Genomic DNA, 9,486 nt, shown 5'->3' on the forward strand with positions numbered 1-9,486 from the left:
GCATTTCAAGACGGAACCTGGGACATCTTTTGAAACGCTGTAGCGGGCAAGGGCCTCATCTTGCGATGACGGGAGAACCACGTGGTTTTGCTCGAGTTGCGGCGGGATTCTCGAGTTATGACCGGGAATTTAGGCTTCCTCTTGTTGGCCTTGAAATCCAATCTTCCATTCGCGTTGCGAGGGGGAGCTGGGGATTGCGCTAGAGTCACTGCAGGGCAAAAGAGACCTAATCTAGGCTTGTGTCCAGGATCTAACGTTGCTCTCCAGGGGCGACAGGGATCTCGGGTTTGCATTCCAGACTCATCCGGGGAGTCAGTTCTCACCTCGAGGGTAAGCAAAGAATTCCGCTCTCGTCTCGAGTCACGATGGGTGTCTCTTGGAGCCCAATGTGTGTACTAAAGGGAGTCAAGCCTCCTGTGGAGTTTGGAGAGAGGACTCGGGATTGGACTCCAGGCCATGCAGGAAAAGAAGGCCCTCATCTCGAGATGACGGTGGCGTCTCGTGGGTTTTCTCGAGCTGCGGCGCCAGTGTGGGGTGTCTCATGAAGTACCACAGGGATTTCAGGGAGGCTCTTGTGTGGCGCCAGGAAAATCCAGTATTCCATTCGAGTTGCAAGTTAGAACTGGGGATTGCTCTCCAGTCACTGCAGGGCAAAATAGACCTCATCTACGCTTGTGTCCAGGACCTAGTGTTCCACTACTGGGCCGACAGGGATCTCAGGGTTGCATTCTCGACTCACCCGGAGAGTCAGGCCTCGTCTTGAGGGGAAAAAAAGGACTCTGCTCTCCTGTCGAGTCACGACGGGTATCTCTTGGAGCCCACTGTGTGGCGTAAAGGGAGTGAAGCCTCCTATGGAGTTTGGAGAGATGACTCGGGATTGTTTTCCTGGCCATGCAGGAAAAAAGGCCCTCATCTCGCGATGACGGGGGCGTCTCGTGGGTTTTCTCCAGCTGCGGCGCAGTATCAGATTTCTCACGAGGTACAACGGGGAGCTCAGAGAGCCTCTCGTGTGGTGCTAGGGACGTCAGGTCTCCGTGCGTGTGGTGAAGGGGAGTGCGTGATTGCTCTCGAGTCATAGTAGGCGAATCGGGCCTCAAGACACATTGAAGAAAGACTCTTGAGGTCTTTCTCGGGTTGCGGCAGGGAACCCTGGGTTCCCTCGACTTGTGTCGGTGACCTCAGGCAACTTCTCAGGGTGCCTCTGAGAAGTCAGGGACACTGTGGATTTGGGAGGGGCCTTTCGTTACTCAACTGGGTTTGGTGCAATCGAAGAGGGCCTCATCTCGAATGGAGGCAGGAACCTCAGGGGTCCTCTCCATTACTGACTCGGGTCGCAGAGTACCTGCCGAGTACGGACAAGAGAGTCACGCCTCGTCTTCCGTGGAGGAATGGATCTCCGCTTGCCTTTCGAGTTGTTCACGGAGTGACAGGCCACTTGTTGAGCTGTGTGTGGAACCTGCGGGTTTTTCCGGACGATGCACAGGGGTATCAGTGCCCCTTCGTGTTGTGCCTTCATCCACAGGGTTGCCTTCAAAGAGGTGTCCGGGCATCGGGTTCTTTTCAAGAGCGTACCAGAAAATTGGGGTCTTTCAGCATGTGGTACCACCCACGAGGCTACGTCTCGAATTTCCTCGGGAGACCGGCCTCATCCTGAGGTTCGCCGGGAAGGTAGGGAACCCTTGCAGACAAAGCAGGGGAATCGACACACCGGTCGCGATCAGAAGGGGAGAAGGGGCTCAGATGAAGTGGTGCCGGGAACCTCGGTGGTCCCCTGGAGTGAGACCGGTATGTCACGGCACTTTTGAGGTCGCATCAAGGGTGCCAAGTACAGTTTCGCACTTCAAGATGGAACGTGGGAATTCTCTGGAGATGCTCTAGCGGGCAAGGGCCTCATATTGCGATGACGAGGGAAACACGTGGTTTTTCTCGAGTTGCGGCGGGATTCTCGAGTTACGACGGGGAATTCAGACTTCCTCTTGTGTTGGCCCAGGAAGTCCAATCTTCCATTCAACTTGTCAGAGAGAGCTGTGGGATGCTCTCGAGTCACTTCAGGGCAAAGAGTCCTCATCTAGGCTTGGGTCCAGGACGTAGTGTTCATCTCCAGGGGCAACAGGGATATCGGGGTCGCATTCCAGTCTCACCCGGTGGGTCACGCCTCGTCTCGAGTGGAAGCAAAGGACTCCACTATCCTCTCGAGTCGCGACGTGTAACTCTTGGAGCCCAATGAGTGGCCTAAAGGGAGTCAAGCGTCCTGTGTAGCTTGGACAGAAGGTTCACGCTTGATCTGCATACCATTCAGTTAAAGATGGCCCTCCTCTCGTGATGACGGGAGCGTCTCATGGGTTTTCTCGAGCTGCGGCGCCAGTGTGGGGTTTCTCACGAGATATGATGGGGAGCTCAGGGAGCCTCTCGTGCGGCGCCAGAGAAGTCAGGCCTCCATGCGTGTGGCCAGGCAGATCGCGTCATTGCTCTGGAGTCATGAGAGGGACTAGGGCCTCCAGACGCATTTAAGAAGGACTCTCGAGGTCTTTCTTGGGTTGGGGCGGGAAACACTCGTTTCCCTCGACCTCTACCGGGGACCTTAGGGAACTTCCCAGGTGCCTCTGAGAGGTGAGGGATACTGAGGAGTTAGAGGGGCCTCTCGGGACTCCACTAGGTTTGACGAAATGAAAGAGGGCCTCATCTCGATTGGAGGCAGGAACCTCAGGCTTCCTCTCCATTTCTGACTCCGACCGCAGGGTCCCTGCAGGGTTGGGACAGGAGAGTCAGGCCTCGTCTTGTCTGAGTAATGGAACTCTGCTTGCCTCTCGAGTCGTTCAGTGGGTCACGCACCTTGTCGAGCTGTGTGTGGAACCTGCGGGTGTTTCCAGAAGATGCACGGGGGTGTCATTGCCCCTTCATTTGGTGCCTTCCCCCACAGGGTTGCCTTCAAAGAGGTGTCCAGCATCAGGTTCATTTCAAGAGCGGACCGGGAAATCGGAGTCATTCGGCATGTGGCACCACCCACGTGGCTCATCTCGAATTTCCTCGTGAGACCAGCATCATCCTGAGGTGCGCCGGGAAGGCCAGGAACACCTTCCACACAAAGAAGGGGAATCGACTCTCCTGTCGCGATCAGGAGGGGAGATGGGGCTCAGATGAAGTGGGGCCGGGACTCTAGGTGTTCCACTCGAGGGAACCCGGCGTTTCAGGGAACTTTAGGGGTCACATCAAGGGAGCCAAGTACCGTTTCCCACTTCAGGACGGAACATGGGACTTCCCTGGAGACGCTGTAGCGGGCAAGGGCCTCATCCTGTGAAGACGTTGGAACCACGTCGTTTTTCTCGAGTTGCGTCTGGATTCTCGAAAACGACGGGGATTTCAGGCTTCCTCTTGGGTTGGCCCTGGGAAGCCCAATCTTCCCCTGGAGTTGCGAGGGAAAGCTGGGGGTTCTGCTCGAGTCACTACTGGGCCAAAGAGACCTCATTGAGGCGTGTGTCCAGGACCTAATATTCCTCTCAAGGGAAGACAGAGATTTCGGGTTTCCTTTCCAGATTCCCCCGGGGAGTCAGGCCTCACCTCGAGGGGAAGCAGAGGACTCCACTTTCCTCTCAAGCCGCGACACGGATCTCTTGGAGCCCACTGAGTGTACTCAAGGGTGTCGAGCCTCCTCTTCAGTTTGGAGAGAGGACTCGGGATTGCTCTCCAGGTCAGGCAGGAAAAGAAGGCCCTCATCTCGCGATGACGGGGGCATCTCATGGGTTTCCTCAGGCTGTGGCGCCCGTGGGGTTTTCTCACGAGTCACGACGAGGACCTCAGGGAGCCTCTCGTGCGGTGCCAGGGAATTCATGTCTCCATGCGCATGGCGAGGGGGAGCTGGTCATCACTCTCGAGTCATGGGAAGTGACTAGGGCCTCAAGACGCGTTGAAGAAGGACTCTCGAGGTCTTTCTCGGGTGGCGGCGGGAAACCCTCGTTTCCCTCGACTTCTGCAGGGGACTATAGGGAACTTACCAGGGTGCCTCTGAGAGGTGAGGAATGCTGTGGAGTTGGCAGGGCCTCTCGGGACTCTGCTGGGTTCGGCACAATGGAAGAGGGCCTCATCTCGAGGGGAGGCAGGAACCTCAGGCTTCCTCTCCAATTCTGACTCCGACTGCACGGTCCCTGCAGTGTTGGGACAGGAGAGTCATGCCTCGTCTTGTCTGAGGAATGGAATTCTGGTTGCCTCTCGAGTTGTTCCGGGAGTCTCAGGCCCCTTGTCGAGCTGTGGGTAGACCCTGCGGGTTTTTCCGGATGATGCACGGGGGTGTCAGTGCCCCTTCGTGTTGTGCCTTCACTCACAGGGTTGCCTTCGAAGAGGTGTCCGGGCATCAGGTTCTTATCAAGAGCGGACCGGAAAATCGGTGTCGTTCGGCACGTGGCACCTCACACATGGCTGGTCTCGAATTTCCTCCTGAGACCGGCCTCATCCTGAGGTGCACCAGGAAGGCCGGGAACCCCTTCCAGAGAAAGCAGGGGAATTGACTCTCCTGTCGCGATCAGGAGGGGAGAAGGGGCTCAGATGAAGTGGTGCCGGGACCCTTGGTGTTCCCCTCGAGGGAACCCAGCGTGTCGGGAACTTTTGAGGTCGCATCAAGGGTGTCAAGTACCGTTTCGCACTTAAGGACAGAACATGGGACTTCCCTGGAGACGCCGGGAATTTCGGTGTTCCCCTGGAGTGAGACCGGTATGTTGGGGAACTTTGGGGTCGCATCAAGCGTGCCAAGTAGCATTTCGAACTTTAAGATGGAACGTGGGACTTCTCTTGAGACTCTAGCTGGCAAGGGCCTCATATTGCGATGAAGGGGGAACCACATGGTTTTTAAGACTTGAGGCTGAATTCTCGAATTACGATGGGATATTCAGACTTCCTCATGTGTTGACCGTGGGAAGCCCAATATTCCATTCAATGTGAGGGAGAGATGGAGGTTGCTCTCGATCACTGTAGGGCAAAATAGACCTCATCTAGGCTTGTGTCTAGGACATAATGTTCCACTCCAGGGGCGACAGGGATCTCGGGGTTGCATTCCAAACTCACCCGGGGAGTCAGGCCTCGTCTTGAGGGAAGCAAAGGACTCCGCTCTCCTCTCGAGTCGCACCGGGTATTTCTTGGACCCAACTGAGTGGCCTAAAGGGAGTCAATCCTCCTGTGAAGTTTGGAGAGAGGACCAGGGATTGCTCTCCAGGTCAGGCAGGAAAAGAAGGCCCCCATCTCTCCTTGACGGGGGCATCTTGTGGTTTTTCTCGAACTGCGGCGCCACTGTGGGTTTTCTCACGAGGTATGATGGGGTACTCAGGGAGCCTCTTATGTGGTACTAGGGAAGTCAGTTTTCCTGCTTGTGGCGAGGGGAGCGCGTCCTTGCTCTGGAGTCATGGTAGGGGAATCGGGCATCAAGAGACGTTGAAAAAGGACTCTCCAAGTCTTTCTCGGGTTACTTCAGGAAACTCTGGGTTCCCTCGACTTGTGCCAGTGACCTCAGGTAGCTTCTCAGGGAGCCTCTGAGAATTCAGGGATACTGTGGTGTTGGGAGGGGCCTCTCGGGACACCACTGAGTTTGGTTCAATGGAAGAGGGCCTCTTCTCTAGTTGAGGTAGGAACCTCAGGGTTCCTCTCCATTTCTGACTCCGATTGCAGGGTCCCTGAAGAGTTGGGCCAGGAGGGTAAGGCCTCGTCTTGTGTGAAGGAATGCAACTTCACTTGCCTCTCGAGTTGTTCACGGGGTGACAGTCCACATTTGGAGCTGTGAGTGGAATCGGCGGGTTTTTCCAGACGATGCATGTGGATGTCATTGTCCCTTCGTGTTGTGCCTTCATCCACAGGGTTGCCTTCGAAGAGATGTCCGGGCGTCAGGTTCTTATCTAGAGTGGACCGGGAATTCGGGATCTTTCAACATGTGGCACCAACCATGAGGCTACTTTTCGAATTTCCTCATGAGACCGGCCTCATCCGGAGGTTTGCGGGGAACGTCGGGAACCCCTTGCAGACAAAGCATGGGAGTCGACCCTCCTGTCGCGATCAGGAGGGGTGAAGGGGCTCACAGGAAGTGGTGCCGTGAACTTTGGTGTTTCCCTCGAGTGAGACCGGTATGTCAGGGAACTTTGGGGGTCGCATCAAGGGTGCCAAGTACCGTTTTGTACTTCAGGATGGAACGTAGGACTTCTCTTGATATGCTGTAGCGGCCAAGGGCCTCATCTTGCGATGATGGGGGAGCCACGTGGTTTTTCTCGAGTTGTGGCGGGATTCTCGAGTTACGACGGGGATTTCAGGCTTCCTCTTGTGTTGGGCCAGGGAAGTCCAATCATCCATTCGAGTTGCGAGGGAGAGCTGGGGGTTGCGCTCGAGTCACTGCAGGGCAAAGGAGACCTCATCTAGGCTTGTGTCCAGGACCTAATGTTCCTCTCCAAGGGCCACAGGGATCTCAGGTTTGCATTCCAGACTCACCCAGGGAGTCAGGCCTCGTGTCGAAGGGAAGCAAAGGACTCTGCTCTCCTTTCGAGTTGCGACGGGCACCTCTTGGAGCCCACTTTGTGGCCTAAAGGGAGTCAAGCCTCCTGTGAAGTTTGGAGAGAGGACTTGGGACTGCTCTCCAGGCCATGCAGGAAAAGATGGCCCTCATCTCGCGATGACGGAGGGGTCTTGTGTGTTTTCTCAAGCTGTGGCGCCAGTGTGGGGTTTCACACGAGGTACGACAGGGAGCTCAGGGAGCCTCTCATGTGGCGCCAGGGAAATCAGGTCTCCATGTGCGTGGCGAGGGGGAGTGCGTTATTGCTCTCGAGCCATGGTAGGGGAATCTGACCTCAAGACGCGTTGAAGAAGGACTCTCGAGGTCTTTCTTTGGTTGTGGCAGGAAACCCTTATTTCCCTCGACGTTTGCCGGTGGCCTCAAGGAGCTTCTCAGAATGCCTATGAGAAGTCAGGGATACTGTGGAGATGGGAGTGGCCTCTCGGGTCTCCACTGGGTTTGTTTTAATGGAAGAGGGCCTCATCTCGGGTTGAGGCAGGAACCTCAGGTTTCCTCTCCATTTCTGACTCAGATCGAAGCGTGCCTGCAGAGTTGGGATTGGATACTCAGGCCTCGTCTTATCTGAGGAAGGGAACTCCGCTTGCCTCTCTCGTTGTTTAAGGGGTGACAGGCCAGTTGTGGAGCTGTATGTGGATCCTGTGGGATTTTCCGGATGATGAACAGGGTTGCCAGTGCCCCCTCGTGTAGTGCCTTCATCCACAGGGTTGCCTTAGAAGAGGTCCGGGCATCGGGTTCTTATCAAGAGCAAGACCGAGAAATCGGGGTCTTTCGGCACGTGGCACCAACACGAGGCTACGTCTCGAATTTCTTCGTGAGACTGGCCTCATCCTGAGGTGCGCCATGAAGGTCGGGAACCCCTTCTAGACAAAGCAGGGGAATCGACCTTCCTGCCGTGATCAGGAGGGGAGAAGGGGCTCAAATTAAGTGGTGCCAGGAACTTCGGTGTTCCCTTGGAGTGAGACCGGTATATTGGGGAACTTTTGGGGTCGCATCAAGGGTGCCAAGTAGCATTTCGAACTTTATGACGAAACATGGGACTTCTCTTGAGACTCTGTAGCGGGCAAAGGCCTCATATTGCGATGAATGGGGAACCACGTGGTTTTTAAGAGTTGCGGCGGGATTCTCGAGTTACAACGGGAAATTCAGACTTCCTCTTGTGTTGGCCCAGTGAAGACCAATCTTCCATTCGAATTGCGAGGGAGAGATGGGTGTTGCTCTCGAGTCACTGTAGGGCAAAATAGACCTCATCTAGGCTTTTGTCCAGGACATAATGTTCCTCTCCAGGGGCAACAGGGATCTCGGGGTTGCATTCCAGACTCAACCAAGGTAAGGCCTCATCTCGAGGGGAAACAAAGTACTCTGCTCTCCTCTCAAGTCGCGACAGGTATCTCTTGGAGCCCATTGAGTGGCCTAAAGGGAGTAAAGCCTCCTGTGAAGTTTGGAGAAAGGACCAGGGATTGCTCTCCAGGTCAGGCAGGAAAAGATGTCCCCAATCTCGCGATGACGGTGGCGTCTCGTGGGTTTTCCCGAGCTGTGGCGCCAGTGTGGGGTTTCTCACGAGGTATGACGGGGAGCTCAGGGAGCCTCTCATGTGGCGCCAGGGAAGTCAGGTGTCCATGCGCATGGCGAGGGGGAGCGTGTCATTGCTCTCGAGTCATGGTAGGGGAATCCGGCCTCAAGACGCGTTGAAGACGGACTCTTGAGGTCTTTCTCGGGTTGCGGCAGGATACCCTGTGTTCCCTCGACTTGTGCCGGTGAACTCAGGGAGTTGCTCAGGGTGCCTCTGAGAAGACACTGATACTGTGATGTTGGGAGGGGCCTCACGGGACTCCACTGCGTTTGGTGCAATGGAAGATTGCCGGGAGCCAGCGAGAGATATTCCACTCGTGACAAATGTCATGAGGAAAGAGTCTCGGCATACGCAAAGGCGGGATCGAGCCTCCGGGAGTTCCCCCGTATATTCTTCAGCATCTACCCCCAAAAACCAAAGTCTGCCTTCTTTATTGCTTTGTTCTCTCACCTCTGACATTACTGGGGATGTCCCCCACCACCATCTCACTCTCTCTGTCAAAGAGCTAACTTACAGCTCCAACTAATAATGTTCCTGGGCAATTAGGAGTGTTTAAATCCAAACCCCTCAGATGGTTTTCTAACTCGCCTGACAAGTTTACCCGGTCTCCTACAGCTATGCATACGATTGTGTACAGTCTCCCAGCCTCGAGACGCACGGGAAGTTTAAGATATTCAAATAGCTTAGAGCCTCTCAGAGAGTTAGAAACTGTCAGAATAAAACTAGTAAAAGATTTCATTGATGAACCAATGCTTTTTGCCAAGTTTCCACATCCCCTGAATTGTATCCTTGAATGTGTGCTAATTAATATAGTTGGTATGTAGAAAAAATAAGTAGTGGCCTTGATGTTGGTAACTTTAGACCCTTAAGGTAATAAATTCTTTTCTTTGTTGTAAACCCATTACACATCCTCCCTATAGGAATGCAATTTTATCTTCGAAAGATGGCGCCAAACCTTAAACAATTACTCTTAGAGAAAATAACTCTTATGGTTGATAAGTCTTTGTCAAGAGTCATAAAATGTTAATAGGTCTTCTGGCCAGAAGATGATGTAAATCATCTAAACCATTTTTATACGATAAATCTGCAGAAAAGAAACCCTGGTTTTTGATAAGGATTAAAGACTGCTGACTTTGCATCCCCTATTATCCTCTATGTGTAACTTAGGGTATTAAAACCTGTGTTGAAAATAAAGCTACGGGCCTTGCTCGCCAACGCTTGGTCTCCCCATGTCATTCTTCCCCTCAATTTTCAGATGAGTGTCCATCTGGAGCGCGGATATCCTCTGCGACCATTTATTTGCCTGGGCTTCGAAGACCCACTCGATAAGGTGTCTAAGGTGGGGCACCTTCCTCTATTCTAGAGGGCACTTGCA

The sequence above is a fragment of the Bubalus kerabau genome, unplaced genomic scaffold, assembly GCF_029407905.1.
Source record: "Bubalus kerabau isolate K-KA32 ecotype Philippines breed swamp buffalo unplaced genomic scaffold, PCC_UOA_SB_1v2 scaffold_36, whole genome shotgun sequence".
Taxonomy (NCBI): Eukaryota; Metazoa; Chordata; class Mammalia; order Artiodactyla; family Bovidae; genus Bubalus; species Bubalus kerabau.